The 20,343-nt window shown below is 36.3% G+C and overlaps 1 long non-coding RNA gene across 1 annotated transcript in view; it reads right to left on the bottom strand.

The window, feature by feature from the left end:
• Positions 1–2,132: 2,132 nt before the first annotated feature.
• The window catches only part of LOC113912456, a 31,324-nt gene continuing 13,113 nt past the window's right edge, over positions 2,133–20,343 (bottom strand). Inside the window, exon 3 of the long non-coding RNA XR_003516834.1 lies at positions 2,133–2,282. This is a non-coding gene — a long non-coding RNA (uncharacterized LOC113912456). The remainder of the gene's footprint in view (positions 2,283–20,343) is intronic.

Raw genomic sequence — 20,343 nt, 5'->3', positions numbered from 1 at the left:
GAGAAAGTCCCAAGCAGCCTCCATGCTCAGCACAGAGCGGGTGTGGGGCTCAATCCCAGGATCCTGAGATCACGACGTGAGCAGAAACCCAGTCAGATGCTTACCTGACTGTGCCACCCAGGTGCACCCTGCTTTTCCTCTTTATAGAACAATAACAAAACCAATGCAGAATTATATCTAAAAAAATACTAGTTTTGATGCAGAGCGTTGGGATTATCTATTTTGAGTGCAACCTCAGAAAGAAGCAGTGTCAAAGCATGCACCACTACAAAAACAAAACAAAACAAAAAAACATTGATTGTGTTCATTTCCCAGATTGCTATGCCACTTGGTTTCTTCTCTAGAGCTCAATCAAGGTGATCTGATTGTTTCATGACCCATAAGATTTGGGCTCTTTATTCACAAACATCTTCAAATAACATTGGTTAAAACATTTATCATGGACCCATTCCTCTCTGCAAGTCTTTCTCCCTTCAACTAGATTAATTGCCCAGTTGCCCAAATTTAAATACAAATAATCATTGACCTTTTCATAAATACTTTCACAACAGGCATTCCTTGGGGCCATGATCTGAAAGATAGCATATCTTCCCTTGGCTTTCTTTTTTGTTAGATTCACTGTTGGCAGCAAAATGTCAATTTCTGCATGTGTTTGTATGTTCAGAGCCTGACTGACATCATGGAAAAGGAGAGTGGAACAGAGTGTGAAAGTTCAGGTCAAACTTTATCTTGCTTTGTGCTGATGAAGGCGTTGGACAGCTGCAGTGCTTCCTTGCTCATTCCGTTCAGATGATACTGGTTGTGATACGTGTTTTCACACTCGTGTGAAAATTTGTCAAAAGCTTGATGAGAATAAATAGAATCTGGGAAGACAGACACTTGGAAAGAAAATACTCCTTTACGCCATGGGTCACTCTTTGCATATAAGAAAATTACACAGTATGAAACCCTATTATGTCTGTGTGAAAAGATATGTGGGACATCCATCAAACCCATAGCATAGCTTAATAATGACAGTGAAGTTTTTAATAATGAGTCAAGCTAAGCCCAATTAGAATAACGGTGAATTCTTTCACATTTTGGGGACTTCTTTCTTTCTAAAAAGTATAAATAGCTTTGGCACATAAAACCATGCAAGTATTTGAGCCATAATAGGTTTTAAATGAAGTTTGTGTTATTGTTGTTTTAACCCTTTTTTATCCTTGTTATGATTTTTTGCTTGTTTTTGTTGTTCATGTTGTAGACCTCAAATTAAACTCTGTGATGGTTAATTTTTTGTGTCAATTTGAGTGAGTCATGGTGTGCCTAGATAAAACATTGTTCAGAGGGTCTGTGAGGTGTTTCTGGATGAGATTAGTATTTCAGATCCCTGGACTCAGTAAAGTAGCCTGCCCCCCCCCCCCCCCCCCCCCCCCCCCCCCCCCCCCCCCCCCCCCCCCCCCCCCCCCCCCCCCCCCCCGCCAACCCAATGTGGGTGGGAGTTCTCCAATTCACTGAGGGCTTGAATACAACAAAAGGCAGAGGAAGATGAACTTGGCCCTTTTTTCCTGCCTCAGTGTTTGAGCTGGGACATCTCATCTCATCTCCTGCTCTCAGACTGGGAGTTATTTCATTGACTCCTCTGGTTCTCAGGTCTTTGGACTTAGACTGAATTATACCACTGGCTTCCCTGGGGATCCAGCCTGCAGATGGCAGATCATGAGGCTTCTCAGCCTTCCTAACTGCATGAGCTACTTTCTCATTCTCTCCCCCACTCTCCTCCCTCCCCCTCTATTCCCTTCCACCTTCCTCTCCCTCCTCTCACTTTCTGTTTCTCTGGACAACCCTGACTCATAGGAAACCTGTATAACAATTTCCTATAAAGTTTGTTCCCTGGACTCTGAGGTCTGAAGGAAACTACAACATTCTCTCTGGAAAAGAAAAGATTTTTGTTGTTTAATAAGTTAGGAAACACCAGGCATCACAAGACAAACTTCTTCACTTCAGCACCTTTTGGAGTCTCTACTAAGCTAACAGAGCCTGGGGACTCTCATAGAGGGCGGATCTAATATGCAGCATTCCCCTGGCTTTCTTTATCACTGAAGTTTGAGTAACACCCACTTCTTACAGCAGCACTCTTCCTTAGAACACGCTTCGGAAAAAGTCCATTGTAAGGCCTTCAGGAAGTGGTAGAGCAGGACTTATGGTGACATCTCGTTTTCATTTTGCTTCAGACATTTGGATTCTCCAGTAAGTAGATAAATTCTGCAGCTCTAAATTCATCTCCTCCATTTTCTTGTTTACTGCCAGCACGGAGTTCCATATAAAAAAGTCATTACCAAAATGTCATACTCTAATAGCTTAGAGCAGTTCAGAAAGTCTTGTAAAGCTATACACATTTTTAAAAGTTTGAAGTAAACAAGAAATATTTAAAGAGAAATAAAAGTTTCAGAAACATCTAATTCTATCCTGAAACCAATATGACACTATATGTTAACCAACTAGAATTTAAATAAAAACTTGAAACAAAAACAAATATAAATATGTATAAAATTTAAAAACCATATACTTTAATTATGGGCAAGTTATTTGAGATCATGAAGGTAATATCTACAGTAACAGCATGATCTCTGAAGTATGTTCTGAAGAATTTCACAGTGACTTATAGAAAGAGCAGAAATGACAGCTCTTCAATTTTTATTCTAACAATGAATATAGAGAGCGATTGAATTGATATTTTCAACTTCTAATGATTCTTGAAATAAGTTAAATAAAAATTCTGCATTTTCACAGTGAAACTCAGAAAGAATACTTATCCAGATAATTTTTTGAGTTATATTTTTTCCTTACTGAGACTTCCCTGTAAATGATTTTAAGCATCTTTGCAAATATTAACCTTGCTGCCTGAGAGTTGTACTTTCTTGGAATTTTACTTTATGTTTCATTTATCCATATATTCATTATTCATATGTAATGACACATAATATGAATGAAAATTTTATTGGTGTACCTCCTTGTGAGCTCAAAAATAATCATTTTTATCAGCTAGTGCTAGCATAATTTCCTCTTTCTCCTGTGGGCTGAGAATATCTGACCTATAGAACAGGAACTTAAAATCTTTTAGTGGCCTTACTGCTACATTAAAAAAAATTTAATAAATATAAAATTTATTAAATACATTTAAAAAGCTTTATAACATTCATAAAAAATAAATAAAAAGCTTCAAGTCAATTGATGGTTGCATGAACAACAAAAGAAAATCCCAAACTGGTCTTATCCTTAACATCCCAGTCTTCAGTGAGTCCCTCCCTTGGTTCACAGCAGCCTGAGAGGCAGAGAACATTGCCCATCCCGTCCAGCCTGCCAACCAGCTCCTTGGCATACCACTGATAGATCACTCCTCTCTGCCTTCCCTTCCCTGGGATCTCACTATGGGAACCTCTTCCTGGGATACATAGATATTCACAGGCAGCTCTATCAGTTGGCCCATGGTCTTAGCAATTGTTCTGTTCCTAGGATTACTGTATTATCGGCTGATCGTGTAATCTTACTCTCAGCAGAAATGAAATGAAAAGTCACAGCTTTTCTCTCTAGATTACTATTTCATTTATAAATTTAGGCTCTATTTCCTCCCTTTTTATTTCCTTCCTCTCCAACCACCCACCTCCTCCCCATTCCCCATGATATAGTCATTTCTGTTTTTTGGTTCTTCAAAGTATGATGGGTTAGTAGACAGAGCAGCCTTGGAATCAGATAGGTCTGGACTTGAGTTCCAGTTACAACTCTTATTAGCTAGTTGGTCTTCAAAAATAACAGACTTGGTTCCTTCTATGGCAGAATAACGATAGTGCAAATTTCATAAGGTTATTGGGAGTATCAAATGAGATAAATATCATTAAAAAAGTCTGGCACATAATTGATATTCAATACATATCAAGCCCCCATAGAAAATTCTCTCTTTCTGTGCAAACTCCACACATTTTTCTGTAATTATCTTCTACTTCTAGAGAAAACAGCAGAGTCAAAACTATTTGCTAGTCATTGCATTGGACTCTTCAGTGCAATAACATAACTAAGAGTTAATTTATTTAGCAAGTATTTAATGTACGATCCTCGTGCATTGCACTGCACTGGGGAGAGTATAAAGAAATTTAAGAAACAGCCTCTACTTTCTAGAACAAGTACTACTTCTATTTGGTTAGATAAGAAATGAAAAATATAAATTCAAAGTTTTATGTAATAATTGCAAAAATGAGTGCTGTGAAGTTTTTTTTTTGTTGTTGTTAAACTAGAGATCTCAGTGTAGGAATATTTGGAGAAGGCCTTCTAGAACTAGCTGAAATCTAACCACCTACAAAAGGATGTTTATGATAAAATGATTCCACAAGACCATTTTTGTTTCTACCTTGATGTTTTGAAGTATTTCATTTTGATATTCTGAATATTTTCTTCAATTCCCCTTGTGACAATGTCAAAGGATTGCTTCACAGATGGTTAATTCTATGGGAAAATAACCACTACTTTAAAATAAGAAATAAGAAATTATTTTAGAAATTGTTTAAGTTATAGAAAAGGCAAGAGGCTATTGTAGTTAGACATATAATAGGTTTTTAATAAAATTTTTGGGATAACTATTTTGTAATTAAGTTATTTAATATTATAAGTTAGAAAGTACCATGTTTTAATGATATAACTGTAATTTCTCTTTGATGTATGAATTTGTCCACTCAGTAGATACTAGTAAGTGTCTTTCATAAACTAAAGGTAGCCCCTGCCCTCCTGAAGCTTATGGTTTAGTGAGGGAGATAGGGATATACATGCAAATATATAACGAAATAAATAATCACAAATATAGAGGACAAGAATAAGTACTTCATGAGAGACAGTAAAAAGAGGGACTAAACTTAGATTTGGGAAAGTATTACAGAAGGCCACTCAGGAGAAGTGACTGGTACACTAAACCAAAAGAACGAGTAGGGGTGAGCTAGTGAATAGCACAGGGCAGGAATTCCAGGCACAAGGAACAGCATATGCAAAGGTGCTGAAGTTAGAAAGATCTCAGTACAATGATTGAAGACACTTAAAAAGGTGACTTAGCTAATACACAAAGAGCAGGGAGGAGGGGTATGAAATGACACTGAGGGGGGTCTAGGAGTCCCTGGCAAGGAGTTTGGGTTTTATTCAAGTAAAAGAAGTCATTGGAAGTTAATAGTTATTTTTATATAGTGATTGTTATATAATAACATGTAATAAATATAATATAGTAGCATACTGTCTGGTTCTTAGCAAGTGCAAATTATTATATCATTATCAACAGAGTAATGGATTAACATTGTTTAAAGTGGATTAAATCTGAGAGGTCAACTCCAAGGAATTTCTTAGAATTTTGTATTGCTATTCCTGAGCCTCTCAATTCTATATGTTAATGTGACAGATTACGACCTAGTTAAAATTGAACCTTAAGGAACTATTTCTTAGAGATTCCAGCATCTTCAAACCTCAATGCCATAAAGATGCCAGGATTCTTCAGTAAGTCAAGATACTGAATTTTTCAATGGTAATCTCAACTCTTAAAATACATGGAGAGTATGTTTCTTAGAATTCAAAAAGTTAAGTACTGTTATTATCAACTATATATATATATATATATATATATATTTTTTTTTTAAACACATACTATGACTTAGGTACTTGAGCTATAAAAGTATATAAGAAACAGTCCTGGAGGCATCTGGAATCTGAAGGATCAAGTTTAAAATGCACAGGAAAAGATAGGAACAGATTGGCATACAGAGAGGTACCACCAAGAATGGAAACAGTCTGAGATTTCTTTCTGGCAGGTATATGAGCTTAGAACTGAAGAGAGACCAAGTCTTCCAAACTATACAAGGGAATGTCCCCAAATATATGTGATGTTATTTCACTGTAAGATATTAAAAATATTGGTGCCAAATGCATTATTCAGAGAAATGAGGCTCCTTCCTACACTTTCCATCAGTGAGAAAAATCTAAATTTGGAGAAATTCACCCAGATCTGATTAATTAACTCAACAGAAATTCCACACTTTTAGTAGAAGCAGCAGCAAACATGAGAAGACCTCTTTTAGGTGCAATTTTAGCATTAATAAAGGCAGAGTTTTCCAAAAATGACTTTTCAAAAAGGGTACAGCAATGATAATACTTCATCAAATACTAGTGTGAAACTAGCTGAAATCTAACCACCTACAAAAGGATGTTTATGATAAAATGACTTTATAGCCACAGAATCATTTTACAGGTTTGATTTTGCTTCAGTTTGTTACAATTTGGGTTAAATTCAGTGGAGCTTTTCTCTTAATTTCCTAGATAGTAAATTCATAAATTCATAAATTGATGTTACTTAAGAATTTTAATTTTTGACTTACATTTTGCATTTGCTCCATCTAAATAAGTATACTTTCATTTTAATTTTTGTGAATAAACTTCGAGTTTCAAGAGGAGTTACCTTATTCCAGCTCTGGGGACCAAAGTGACATCCCCTTTATTCATTCCCTGACAGAATTTGCTCAGACAAATCTGGGCAGAGAATATTGTCTGTTTCCCAGAGAAAGTATAAAATAGACTACAGGAAACATTTTTTTAAAGATTTTACTTATGCATTTATTTATTTAGTTAGTTAGTTGTTAGTTTAGTGAGAGAGAGACAGAGAACACAAGCTGGAGGAGGAGGAGAGAGAGAGGGACAAGCAGACTCCGTGCTGAGTGCAGAGCCCAGGGCAGGGCTCAATTTCAAGACCCCGAGATAGTGACTTGAGCCAAAATCAAGAGCCCAACACTCAATCAACTGAGCCACCCAGGTGCCCCAACTATGGGAAACATTTAATTGACTGTTTAAGAAACAGACTCAGCGCTAATAAGAGTCAAATTATTGTCATTCCGTATTAGAAATTAATAGACAATTTTTAAGAGCTTTTCAGGTTTATATAGAAATTTAGCAAAAAGTACAGAGAGCTCCAATATGGCTATTCATCCTTCCCCTCTTAGGCACAGTTTCCTCTATTATTAACTACTTGCATCACTGTGGTGCCTTTGTTACAATTGATGAGCCAGTATTGTTACATTATTATTAACTAAAGTCCATAGTTCATGCTGTGTAAACAATGGGTTTTGGCAAGTGTATGACAACTATCCCCTATTACGGTATCATACAGAATAATTTCACGGCTCTAAGTATCCCCCGTGCTCCACCTATTCGTCCTTCCCTCCTTCCTTCAAACTCCTGGAAGTTGCTAATCTTTTAACTGTTTCTATAGTTTTGACCTTTCCAGAATATCACGCAGTTGGCATTATATAGCATATAGTCTTTTCAGATTGGTTTTTTCACTTAGCAATGTGTATCTAAGTTTCCTCCATACCTTTTCCTGGCTTGATAGCTCAGTTCTCTATATGGCTAAAGAATATTCCATTATGAATGTCCTGCAGTTTGTTCATCCATTTACCTACTGAAGGGCATCTTAATTCTTCCAAGTTTTAGCAAATGTGAATAAAGCTGCTATAAACATTTGTGTCCAGGTTTTTGTGGATACACACACACACACACACACACACACACACACATGCACACACACACACAACAGTGCCTGATACAGCAGGTTCTCTAATATAGCTAGGTCTTAATTGCAATTCAACTCACAACCAATTATTTCACACACACATTATCAAGAAAATGTGTAAGGAAACCATTATCTGGAACCAAATGAACTTGGGGTTTGGGCAGAGATTGCTACATCCTCAAGAAAATTACTTTACTCTTCCTCCTAGGAACACACCAAATCTTTGTTTTGCAGTCTCCTTTGCAATCAGGTATTTACAGATGCCTGGATTTTAGCCAATGGAATGTGGGCAGAATTGATGACTGAGGCTTGTTCCATAAAAACCTCCATGGGTTTCCCCCACTCCCCAGTCTTCTTTTTATCACTGAGATGACAAACACTAAAGTAATCTTGAAATTCTTAGAGATGGCAGGGTAGCCAGCAGCCTGAGTGCCAGATAACTGTGTGTAGGGATCATCCCACCAATCAGAACACTCAAGTCAGGCTGTTATGTGAGCAACAAAGGAGCTTCTATTGTATTTGACCTATACAAATTTGGGGGATAAATTTGTTATAGCAGCTCATATCACTCCAATATAATAGTTAATTGCATAATTACCACCAAGAAAAATCTGTTGTGATTTTATAAAAAGGTACAAAACCAAAATAAAATACCTAAAACCTACATATTACTGGCTTGATGTTTCACAAGATGTCATTTAAGGAAACAATATGATTAAACACATTGTGATTGAACATATTAACAGTAAACATAATTATTTGTATTTTTGTTTGCTGTTCAGTTTGGATTATATATTAAATTTTAAATAATATCCAACATGGTGATTTGATCTTTTTGTATTCTGGTTTTGCCACTTAACAGAAACATTACCGATATTTACATATGTCATTTTAATAATTGCATATTTTATTTAATTGATATCCCAATTTTCTTGACCATTCCCTTATTTTTATACAGTCAGGTGGTTTCTAAGGTGTTATAATAAATATAGTGGTACAAAACTCATCCTTTGAGCATTTTTCTTTTAGAATTAATCCTTAAATACAAATCATTAGGTCCAATTAAACAAACTTTTTTCGACTCTTGATATATTTTTCCAAATTAATTTATTAAAAAGTTGTTCCAAATGACTACATCACAAGAATATGTGAGTTGTTAGACTATGTTCCTAGCCACTTCTCCAAAATTAGGACTTAGAATTTCAAAAGGAGTGAGATACATTGATCTTGGGTTAATCACCATGAAAATGAGGTCACATTTTTTGTGTTCACAGGAATCATAACTCATCTAGCTCTGTGTCTGGTATATTAAAGTGTTCAATGAATACTTGCTGAATGAATGCACAAATGAGTGAGTAATGAATAAGTAAGTGAATAAATTTAAAAATGAGTATATGGGGTCATTTGTTTTAGTTTTGATATTTTCTCAGTATATTCAATGTTCTGAGGTTTTTTTTAGAAAATTGTTCATTATAAGGAATGGGTGTGTCCTCATCCTAACACACTGGTCAAGAAAATGGAGCTGGATCTCCAGCAATCACATTTGAGGTTGTTTATAATCACTTGAGGCAATACAATGTAGGAAGAAACAGAAAAGAACATCTGAAATAAATTCCTGTGAAAAGAGCCAGGAAAGAAGCTGCAAGACCAGCTACAGGCACTGAGTTCAAAGACAGTCATACGCTCTTACGCCTGTGACCTCTTCCTTATTCCTGGGCATGGTGGATTGGTTTATGAGTGGACACATGAGCCATGTTGTATGAATGAATCCTTTCCAAGGGACCACGGAGGAAGGAGAACATAAGATCAGTTTCGTTTGTTTATTTTTTTTTTTTATCAGAAGTTGTAGTTCTAAGAGTAAAGCCCAGAGGTTGCAGATGTGTGACTATTCTGTTAAGGGGAATATTATATTAAAGGGATTTAAAAAGATGGAGGAGCAGCTATTTGTTTCTTGTGAGGGTCCAAGTTAATTTCTAAGTTATTCCTGCAGGAAAGCCCGTGAAAGGTTCAGCATGCTGAAAGATAACTCTCGGGGTGCCTGGCTGGCTCAGTCAGTAGAGTATGTGGCTCTTGATCTCAGGATTTGATTTTGAGCTCCACATTAGGTGTAGAGATTACTTAAAATAAAATAAAACCTTAAAAAATAATAAAAGATAACTCTCAGTCAGAAGCATTTTGAAACCAAGTCCCTTCATTTTCTTAAGAAAAAAATGGAATAATTTGATTCTTTGCTCATGGCGTCTCAGGATTCTGCTTGCTAGCTCATTCTCCCTGTTTTAAAGATTTAGTCAGAATTCAGTTAAAATTTCCTCACTGTCTCACCACCCAACTATTTCAGGAGAGGGTGGACAAGAAAAGGGATATTTATGGTCAAATGCTCTGAGTGGTTCTCACCACAGAATCTCCCTCTTGAGATAAACTGCCTTTTTCTTTCATACCCAAGATGACTGACAAAGGTTTTAGCTCTAATGGATTATTTATGTCCGTGACTCTTTCCATCTGGCTCTTGTCCACCTGGCTTCTCCTTGGTACTCCTTCCTGTAAAAGTACTATCCTTCCTGCCCTTTGGCTGTCAAACTTGTCATGACTTGCTTTAGCCAAAGGAATATGAGCATAGGTGATGTATGCAACATTTGGGAAAATAATAAATTTAAGAGCCATTTTAAAGTTCTTTCATTGTTCCTTTTCTTTTGCCATGAGAACGGCATGTTCCAGGTAGGGGCTATTCCTTTACCTTAGAACTCAGAGCAGGGCAAAGCCATAGCTGATCTCCAGGCAACGTATAAGGTAGACAAGAAATCAACTTTGTTATTGTAAGCCACTGATATTTTGGGATTATTTGTTACCCTAGCATAATCTAGGGAAAGGTGAATATACACTACAGCCAGTCACCATTTTTCCTTTCTCACTTGGGACAATGAGAGACAGTTTTCTATTCTATAATAGAGAGAGCACAAAATAGCTACCTGTAAAAATTCTTAGGATATTGTGAAAGACAGAAACATTAAAAAAAAATCCCATGCTTTTACTTTATTTCCCACTATGAATTCTATAAATTATTTTCTTTTTTTAAAGATTTTATTTATTTATTTGACAGAGAGAGAGAGACAGTGAGAGAGGGAACACAAGCAGAGGGAGTGAGAGAGGGAGAGGGAGAAGCAGCCTTCCCACCTGAGCAGGGAGCCCGACATGGGACTCAATCCCAGGACCCTGGGATCATGACCTGAGCCGAAGGCAGACGCTTAATGGCTGAGCCACCCAGGTGCCCCAAATTATTTTCTGTTATAACATACCATCTTAATGGTGTTTTATCAGTACTGTATGTTCGAAAAAGAAGGAGATAAAGTCACATGACAAATAGCTTAAACCTCTCTCAGTCTGATATGGCAGGAATGGCCAAGAGACCATGGCATATACCACATCTCAATTTTTTCCTATTGACTGTGAACAGATGGGAGCAATCTATTTAAAGAGTAGTAAATCCTGGTATTTGGCCATTATCCAAAGCAAAGTGAAAGAAGGGGGTGGCATTCATCTGGCTCAGTAGCAGAGACAACTAAAAATAGGCACCCAGCCCAATCACAGCAAAGCTGAGGGTTGCTAGGCAAGAGTGCATTTTCCTCAGCAGTTTAGGGTCATCCATTCACAAGTTTTAAATTGCCTACTAATTTATTACATATATTTGTTTCATTGTTGTGTTCATTTAGCATTCACCTCTATGCCGTCTCCATTTTATATAAATGTAAGATACAGATTAAGATGACTTACAAACTGAAATAGATCCTATTTTTTTCTGATCCCACTAAGTTCAAGTGTGATACTCTGTGATTTCCATCCAAATACTATAATTTCATTCTCAAAAGCAACATTTCCTCTTATAAAAGTTACACTATTAATTAGGGTCTCTGAACTGAAGGTGTGGTCCTCTGAGGGTTACTGATATTAACATTAGATGCTTTAATTACATTGCCACTCATTTCTTGAGCAATTGTTAGAACTGCTAAGTCTTTTCCCATAGATAGAGGAGTAGTTGAATAGGCAATAATGGTCTCCTAGAGCAAAACCAGATATTTCTGTCTATCCTGCAGTGATTTTTTACTTCCAACCAGAAGAGTAAAACAGGTCACTGGAGACTAGTGTATATATAAACATAGTGCTGACAAGTGTATTGATTGGAAGATCAAAAATGTATTGGTCCCACCAAGGCTTGCAAGTGGCTATTGTACCATTCTCAGCAGATCTCACTTCTTTCTACACACTTGAGATGCTATTAATAAAATTATACCCTAAGAAAATCATACCCTAAATGAAATAAACGAACTACAAGACCATGAAACAACATGGAGGAAACTCACAAACATAATATTGAACGAAAGAAGCCAGATACAAAAGAATAAATGATTACAGTTCCATTTATAATGCACAAAGCCAGGTCAAAAGTAACCTATAGTGTTAGAAATCAGATTGCTGCAGAGGAGGAAGAGGTTAGAAATTGCATGAGGACATGAAGCCTTCAGGGATGGTAGTCATACTTTATTTCTTGATTTCAGGGGTACTTACACGGAGATATTCTGTTCATGGGAACTCATCAAAATATATACTTCTAATTTGTGCACTTTTCTGTAGTTCCGTCATACTTTAATAAAAAAGGAAAAAATCATACTCCAGAACTAAAGGCATAGTCTTGGGAGGTGAGGTCTTAACAATGTATTTTGAAAATTGTTCTACTTTGTAAGTCCACTAGATAAAGCTTTATTCTTTTGCTAACTATTTCTAGTCAATTAACAACCTCCGTCTCTTGAACATGGACAAAATTTGACCCACAATTAAATGTTGACTGATTTATACATTTCAAACCATACCATAGCACTGTGCATTCATTTAAATAGTCTCCCTATCCCTAAAGCTAAGCTGACTGATGTGGACCAGACATTCTCACTTGACCTAGTTCCTCATTCCATGGATTTTTTTTAAAAGATTTTTATTTATTTTAGAGAGAGAGAGAGAGAGAAAGATCACAAGCAGGGGGAGGGATAGAGGCAGATGGAGAGAGAGAATCTCAAGCAGACTCCCCCTGAGTGCAGAGCCCAACATGGGACTCAATCCCATGATCCTGAGATCATGCCCTGAGCCGAAATCAAGAGTCAGACACTTAACTGACTGAGCCACCCAGGTGCCCCTTTTCCATGGAATTTTTAAAGTTTGGATGGCCCTAGTAAAATCTAGGCAGATTTTATGTCCAAATACTACTTAGCTCTATGTAGAGACTTAAAAGAGTCTAGTTTTCTCTAATTTACTCTTCAGGGTCTGATTCTTAAAATTTCTATGGACTTTTCCATTTGTTGTTTTAATTAGATTATACTGATATATATATATGTATATGTATATATATAATATGTATATTATATTTGGTATTTTAAAAATGAAATTTATTTTGAAATCTCTACCACTTAGGGTGCTAGCAAATGCTTACAGAATATTATGCCTGTTTTTTTAAAAATTATGTTCAATTACCCAACATATGTTATGCCTGTTAATAAAAACATTTAATTTATAGTCGGGCATTGTTAGATGAACTCTAGTCCTCATATCAGGCACCTCAAGGCTTTATTTAGGTTCTGTACACACCACTTATCATTAATGTTTATTTTTCTATATAAATTCATTTCCCCAGTAGCTATGGTGGAAGCCTTACAGCTTCCATAAAGCTGTCTCCACCTATAGATGCTATCTAGGTGTGTGATTAAATGTCATTAATATTGAAGTCTATAGTTGGTCTCTGGTAATGGGAATTAAGTTTTCTTAGTTTGTACAGAGAGCCTTGTGAATGCTCTGGTTTCCAGATATGCCCTAAATATGGATGGATGGCTTTGCTTTCCAGGTCCCATAGATAGCTGTGACCAGGGAAATTTGCATAAATTAAATCATAATGACAGCGTGATCAAGATTAACTTATCATAAGAACAAACATGACTGGGGACCCACACTGGAAAAGTAAAACTCTTATCAAGTAGAAATTCTTAATATCAAATAATTTAGTAATTTAAAGTTATATTTTTTTTTGTAGTTGTTCGGTTCCACATACAGTTTTTCTTAGGCTCTTAAGCATTCCTTTTTTTCCCCCATAACTAACCAAAACTTGCCTTTTATTTGGTCAAAGGAAATTTTCATTTTTACTTAATATCTTTTGGTGAATCATAAAGTCATGAATCCCTGATCTAATTTAATAAGTGAGGAACCTCATATTTGTATTATTTTTTCCAAAATTTTTGTTTCTCTTTTCATGAATCATACATTTTTTTATAAATCCAGTAAACAAGTAAACTTCACTTTTACATTCACTTGGGCTTCAACAAAGAAATGTCCAAGTCCTTCATTTGTAGTATCTTTCTGGTAGTTATGACAGAGTATATAACTGGAGTGGGAGGGTGATTTGATTTATTGATCAAATTTATTTCCTTCACTTCACTTTTCCCTATCCCTTGGTCTTATCTGCCAGGAGGAAGGTGACTAGGGAGATAGCACCACAAAGCCTGGGTCCATTAAGACTGGTCCCAAAAGGGAATTTCCATGAAGAGACCCAAACCTGCTAACATTTCAGAGTGGTGAGGATTTTGATCTGGGACTTAAGTCATTTATTCAATAGTTCATTATGGCCATTGTTTGGAGCAAGGTAGAAATCTCATTTTATATTCATACTATGCTCCCTCTCATAGACAATTCTAATTGTGAAATCTATTCCCTAAGCAGTTATTTTGGGACCAGAGATCCTGTATGTTTGAACAACATTCTGCCTAAGACTACTAATGTTGTCTGCATTAACCAAAAAAGTAATCCCATAACCTGAATGAGGGTGACACACAAATCTATTTTTTATCTGGATGGCATAATATGTCCCAGAAATAGACATGCACGTATTGTTATACATATGAAAAGATACTCAGCTCCATTCATAAGAAGACAAATGCAAAATGCAACCAAAAGGAGATGCTATTTTTCATATGCAAGACCAGCAATGTCAAAACAGTTAATAACTTCGTCAATGAGGGATGGAGCGTATATTTTTACAACTTCCATGGAGTGTAATTTGGCAATACCTATCAAAACTACAAAGGCATTTGTACTAGGACCAAGCATTTTTCTCTCCAGAAATTTATTTTACAGATGTACTCACAGCATACAAAATAATGCATGTAGAAAAATATTCATTAAAGCATTAGTGCTGTAGTAGTCACAGATTGGAGCAACTTAAATGTCACTCAATATGAGAGAAATGAAACATAGAATGGTACATTCATAGATCAGAACAACCTGCAGTCATTTAAAAATAATGAGGAAATGTTTTGTGTGCTGAGATGGAATGATTTTCAAAATATATGATATTAAAGCAAGATGCCAAACAGTGTGTGTAGTATATAACTATTTATGCAAAAAAAGGGTGAGACTAATAAACGCTTGCTCATATAAGTATAAAACATCTCTGGCGAGCTATGTGAGAAACTGATAATTCTTGTGGCCTCAAGGGAAAGGTGATAGGGAGCTGGGGGGCAGGCTAGAAAGTTTTTATTACATGTCTTTTTGTATGTTTTTAATATTGAAATTGGTAAATAAATCACCTACTCAAAATACAAATGCAGTTAGAAAAAAATAAAGAAAACAATGTATTTTCCTGATGAGCAATCTCACTCAAACAAGATATAAAAATCATCCTAGTATTAGAAATAATACCAGGCCCAGGACAACTGTAGTTGCCACAGTCTCATTTAGCTTTCAGCATCTATAATTAATCTGTAGGACACATCAGTCTTCAGATTAGACCAAACTGGCTATTTAAAGGGAGAGTTAGTTGGATGGATTACTCAGTTCCTCTTATTTTCAAATTTCCATTGTGATTTCAATCCCTCTGGGTTCTGATACAGTTTTTTATTTGTAATTGTGGTACAGTGGGGGACCTCATATCCTATTATCCTGCACAAGAGCTGTGTTATACAATCAAGCCAAAGCTCCTCCTTCCTTCTATGTTATTATGAGCACACACTAAGGGAGAGGTAAATCCACCTTAGGGAATACCTGTAATCCCATGCAGCCAACAAAAAAAGTATTATAACTCAAACTTGGGATCCCTGCTTCTCCAGCTGCTTTGTTGGTCCAAGGAGTCCCTCCCCTTAGCCTGGAATTAGTGCTTCCTCTGAACCTGTATCTTAAGGCCCTAAAATTATTATATTTATATGTTTTCTCCAAAATACCTAGACTCTGGCATAAGACTAATGTCATTCCAGAAAGACTTGATACTGTATACGGAGAAAAGAAAATTGAGCTATTTATCCTTTTCCTTAGACTGCTTAGGTTAAATAGGATAAATTGAAATTTGTTTACCTTAGCATTACTCCTTAAAGTTGGAAAAGAGTTCTAGTAGGGTTGATTATTAAACCACTTTGCCTGTTTGCTGGTTATTCACACACGTGAAGTCTAGAAGAACATTGCAAACCTTAAATTCAGGCTCAAGAATCTCGTCACTAACCCAAACTGGGTACACAGGAATTGTGAGGCATTGGTGAGGTGGGGAAAACATATGGTGGAGTCTGGAAGTGGCTTCTCTGCTCTTTTTAAATTATCCTTTGTTCACCAGAAGACCAGGGAGTTTTGGAAAAGGCACTGGGAACATCGCAAGGCTCTCTCTCTCTTGCACCTTCTTGGACTTGGACTCTTCTGTTCCCTCTTTCTTCAGCTAATGCATTATTTTTCTTCCGCAGGTTTTCACATTTTCTCCTCAGTCTCAGGTATAGTTTTCTGTTATTTTGTTCCATTCAGTTCCACACTGGATGAAAAGCTAAGGTGAGGCAGGGATCATTGAATACTGCCAATGGACTATCAAAATAATCATACTTCCAACACTGGGCCTCAAGATGGTCTCCCACGATGGGAAAACAGTCTTTTTCTTCCTCTGCCTTGGATTGCATTTCTAAATGCTTTTTTTCCCTCTCGGTTTTTAGTAAGTGTTAGGACTAGAGGAAGGAGGAAAACCTCACTCTGCTCTATCACTTTTTTAGGAGAAAGAGGAATCCAACACTGAACGCAGGTTCAAAAGCATGCTTGTTTAATCTAGAGTCAGATTAAGTGGACATCTTTAGCTTTGGCTACCTCTGGGAGAAGCTCCTTATATTTCTGTTTTGTTCAAGAAAAGTATCTATCTTCTTTACCAGCTTTTCCTCGACTCAGCTCTTTACTTAATATGAATAATTAAAACTATGCAACTAAGAGTATCAGAAAGCCCACAGTCAAGCTAATTTATTTAAATTAAAATTGGATTCACAGAATTCAAAGTGGTCCCACTAGGCAAAAGTAGGCAGCCAAATTCAGAAGATGTTTTGGGAGCCTGAAGAAGCTCAGTCAGCATTTCCAAGGACCAGTACAGTTTCAGATCATTAAAATGACCTTAAAGAACATAAATGGTAATTGTGAAATAGATACAGATATTAAGGTATATTTCAGTGTTTGGTGTGATGGGACCAGGGCCTCCTCTGGGTTTCTAAGTTGATAGATATTGACAGGCCTGAAAAAAATCATCTATAAATATCTAAAATGTATGCACACAACTGTAAATTTGGGTGTCCAAATTAAGGTTAAGGTAAAATGGATATTCTGCATTCAAGAGGAGGAATGGATTGCCTGCATTACATAGAAAAGAGATTCCTTATTCTATAATTCGAATTCAATTTTAGAAGAAGCATCTCTGCAGTAATTATATATCACATAACATCAGCCAGTTACTGAAACCCCTATTATAATAGTATCATGTCCTAGATTTTCCATTTATTTCATTCCAAATCCTTATGGCAATGTTAACCAGTCAAACACCCAATTCTATAATGCTCTCAAGCACTGCCTGCTAGCTTAAAGCAGTTGATGATTATTTTAGGCTATTTAAAGTTGTCCATAGTGAGTAAATCCTTCTCAGCTATGGCATGCCTTGTTAATTTGTCTGTGGCTGAGTAACACTGAACCTTTTCAAAATAGCTCTCTCTACTTCAATTGAGTGGAATCTCCTAGGACGGTTGACTTCATCCTCCACTGAGCAGGTTATTAGTGAAGGAAGTGAGCCAGATGTTTAACACGTCCCATTTCTATGGACTTCATTACCATTCCTGGCCTACAGAAAGCATTAAAATAATATTTTTTTTCAAATGGGCACTAAATGAATATTTAATGATGACCATCTTTCAATTATGCTTATAATTTGTGGCTTCTATTTGACATTCTGCTGGACCTAGTATCTCTCCTTTGTGTTTGCTACTCTTCTTTAAGCCATTACAATACAGAGTTGTCATATCTTTCATCCAGTGGAGGTAGGACGAGATAAGAAGAGACAGAGACAGAGATTATCACAGCCACAAATTAAAAAATGGATTTCCTGAAATTGCCATGTATGTGAAGTTCACATTTATATAAATTCACACATGTTGTATTTTAATAATGGGGAAATATGTAGTTGAGACATATATAAAAAGGAAAAAATAATAGAAGGACTAAGTTAGAAAGGGAATTATGGTTAATGCATTTTTAAGCATTCTTCACTCCAGTATCAGAGCAAGTTCAGTCTTTAGCTCTAAAAAAGGCTTTCAAGATTTTAACAAAGTAGAAATGATAATCTTTACTGAAGTTTTCCATTTAAAAGGCCTGATTTGGGGCGCCTGGGTGGCTCAGTCAGTTAAGCATCCCACTCTTGATTTCATCTCAGGTCATGATCTCAGGTCGGGAGATGGAGGCCCTGCTCTGGCTTTGTGCTGGGTGTGGAGCCTGCTTACAATTCTCTCTCTCCCTCTGCCCCTCCCACCCACACGTACACTCACATGCACAGGCTCTCTCTCTCAAAACATTTAAAAAATAAAAATCAAAAACCTGATTTACAGTTACGTAAAATAAAAATTGCTAGTACGGGCTAGGTTGGTATGTGGATTAATTTGGAGAAGACCTAGTGGATTTCATCCCTCCAAGACCATAACTTGCTTAGGATAATTGGCTTGATCTATCTACTTCATTTCCTCCCCAGGGCCAACATGATAACTTTTGTAGGTGCTAAGCATTTTTGGCTGTGTAGGTCCCTTTCTCCATAAAAATATTCAAAACTCTATTTTTCAACTGGTATAAAAACAAATGTGTTAATATAATATATTAAAACATTTCCTTCAACCTAAACATTCTTTTTTTCCCTTCTAATTAAAAAAAAAATTTAAACAGTTTGTGAGCTCCTAAAGACCTTATGGCCCTAGGCACAATGCTGACTGCGCCCCATGGATGGTTCACTTTGTCCATCCCAGGATGCCAGCTGGGAAGAAAGATTCCTCAGTGTTGGAGCAAGTGGGATCTTTAAAGTGGAAGTTCAGTGTTTTCTTAGGTACTGGGCCAAATAAACATTATACTGAAACAAAAATACACTATTGGAACACATCTAATTTGTGCAATTCAAGGACGGGCAGTCTTTCTTTAGAGATCTTAAATTTGAATTAAAAGTCAGAACTTTACAAAGGACTAGCTGCAAATGGGTATATGTTAACAAAATATCAACATCTTTTAAAATAAACTTTGTACTGAAATATAACATACATGCAGCAAAGTACACATATCAAGAGTGACCAGCTCAGTGAATTATCACAAAGTGAACATTCTCAAGTAACTGCTACCAAAAAATGCTACCAACGTTTTAACACAGAGAATACAAGATATACTTTAGAATTTGGGACTGAAAATACAAAAAGCATGATTTACTATATACTTTCATTCTAAAAATAGATGAGTAAAAAACATGTGTAAGTGTCCGATTTTCTTTTACGTTACCAATCATGTTTATTACAGGTACCCCTCACCCTGTCTTGGGATACCACTCCTGATTCTTGACCCTCATCTTATTCCTGAGCTGCCTATCACTCCCGACCTTTCCTCACATCATCACTGATATGCCTACCCTGGATACTTACCCTGTCATTCATTCATTCACAAATATTTGAAGACCTATAATGTCCTAGACACTGTGTAGGTGTTGGGATATAGCCGTGAACCAGTTTAAACCACCCTGGAGCTTCAAAGTTAATACAAGAGACACAGATTTTTCATGAATAATTATTAAAGTCAATTGTGACAAATACTAAAAGGAAAATAAATAGGATGCCATGTGAGTGAATAACAGGGAGACCTAATCTAATTCTGGTGGTAGTTTATTCATTCCTTCCCCTTTTATTAGACTAAAGATTGTAATGTTCATACTAATGACCACTGGCAGCTAGGATGAGTATGAGACTTTGTATAAGAGGCATAAACAGTTTCCTGCTAAATAATGAATGAAATTGCTGTAAACTCTTTTTTTTTTTTTTTAGTTTTTGATATAGTATTCCATGATTCATTATTTAAATTGTTGTAAACTCTTATGCTATTTTTTGTTGGTGTTAAAATGGTTGGATTTTTACTCTTCAGAACTGCAACCTCAAAATAATAGCATCTTCATGTCTGTGATATCCAAATCACTGTGTCAAATGCCCTTTTATGTCTTTTTGTTCTCTCTCTCTCTCACACACACACATGCACGCACCACCACCACCACTGTACCACCACCACAGTGGATCCCCAAATCACAGTTTTAAGTGATTTCCAGATCTCCACATGTTTTCCCTCTTCATTTCAACAAAAACACAAGATTAAAACATCTGGCCACTTAAAAATCCTTATAGATTTATATCCAATTCCTTCAGCCAACATTACTTGTAAATGTCTAACAGGAG

The sequence above is a fragment of the Zalophus californianus genome, chromosome 4, assembly GCF_009762305.2.
Source record: "Zalophus californianus isolate mZalCal1 chromosome 4, mZalCal1.pri.v2, whole genome shotgun sequence".
Lineage (NCBI taxonomy): Eukaryota > Metazoa > Chordata > Mammalia > Carnivora > Otariidae > Zalophus > Zalophus californianus.
The sequence above is the reverse complement of the archived record's forward strand: the minus strand, read 5'-3'. Positions and strand labels throughout refer to the sequence as shown.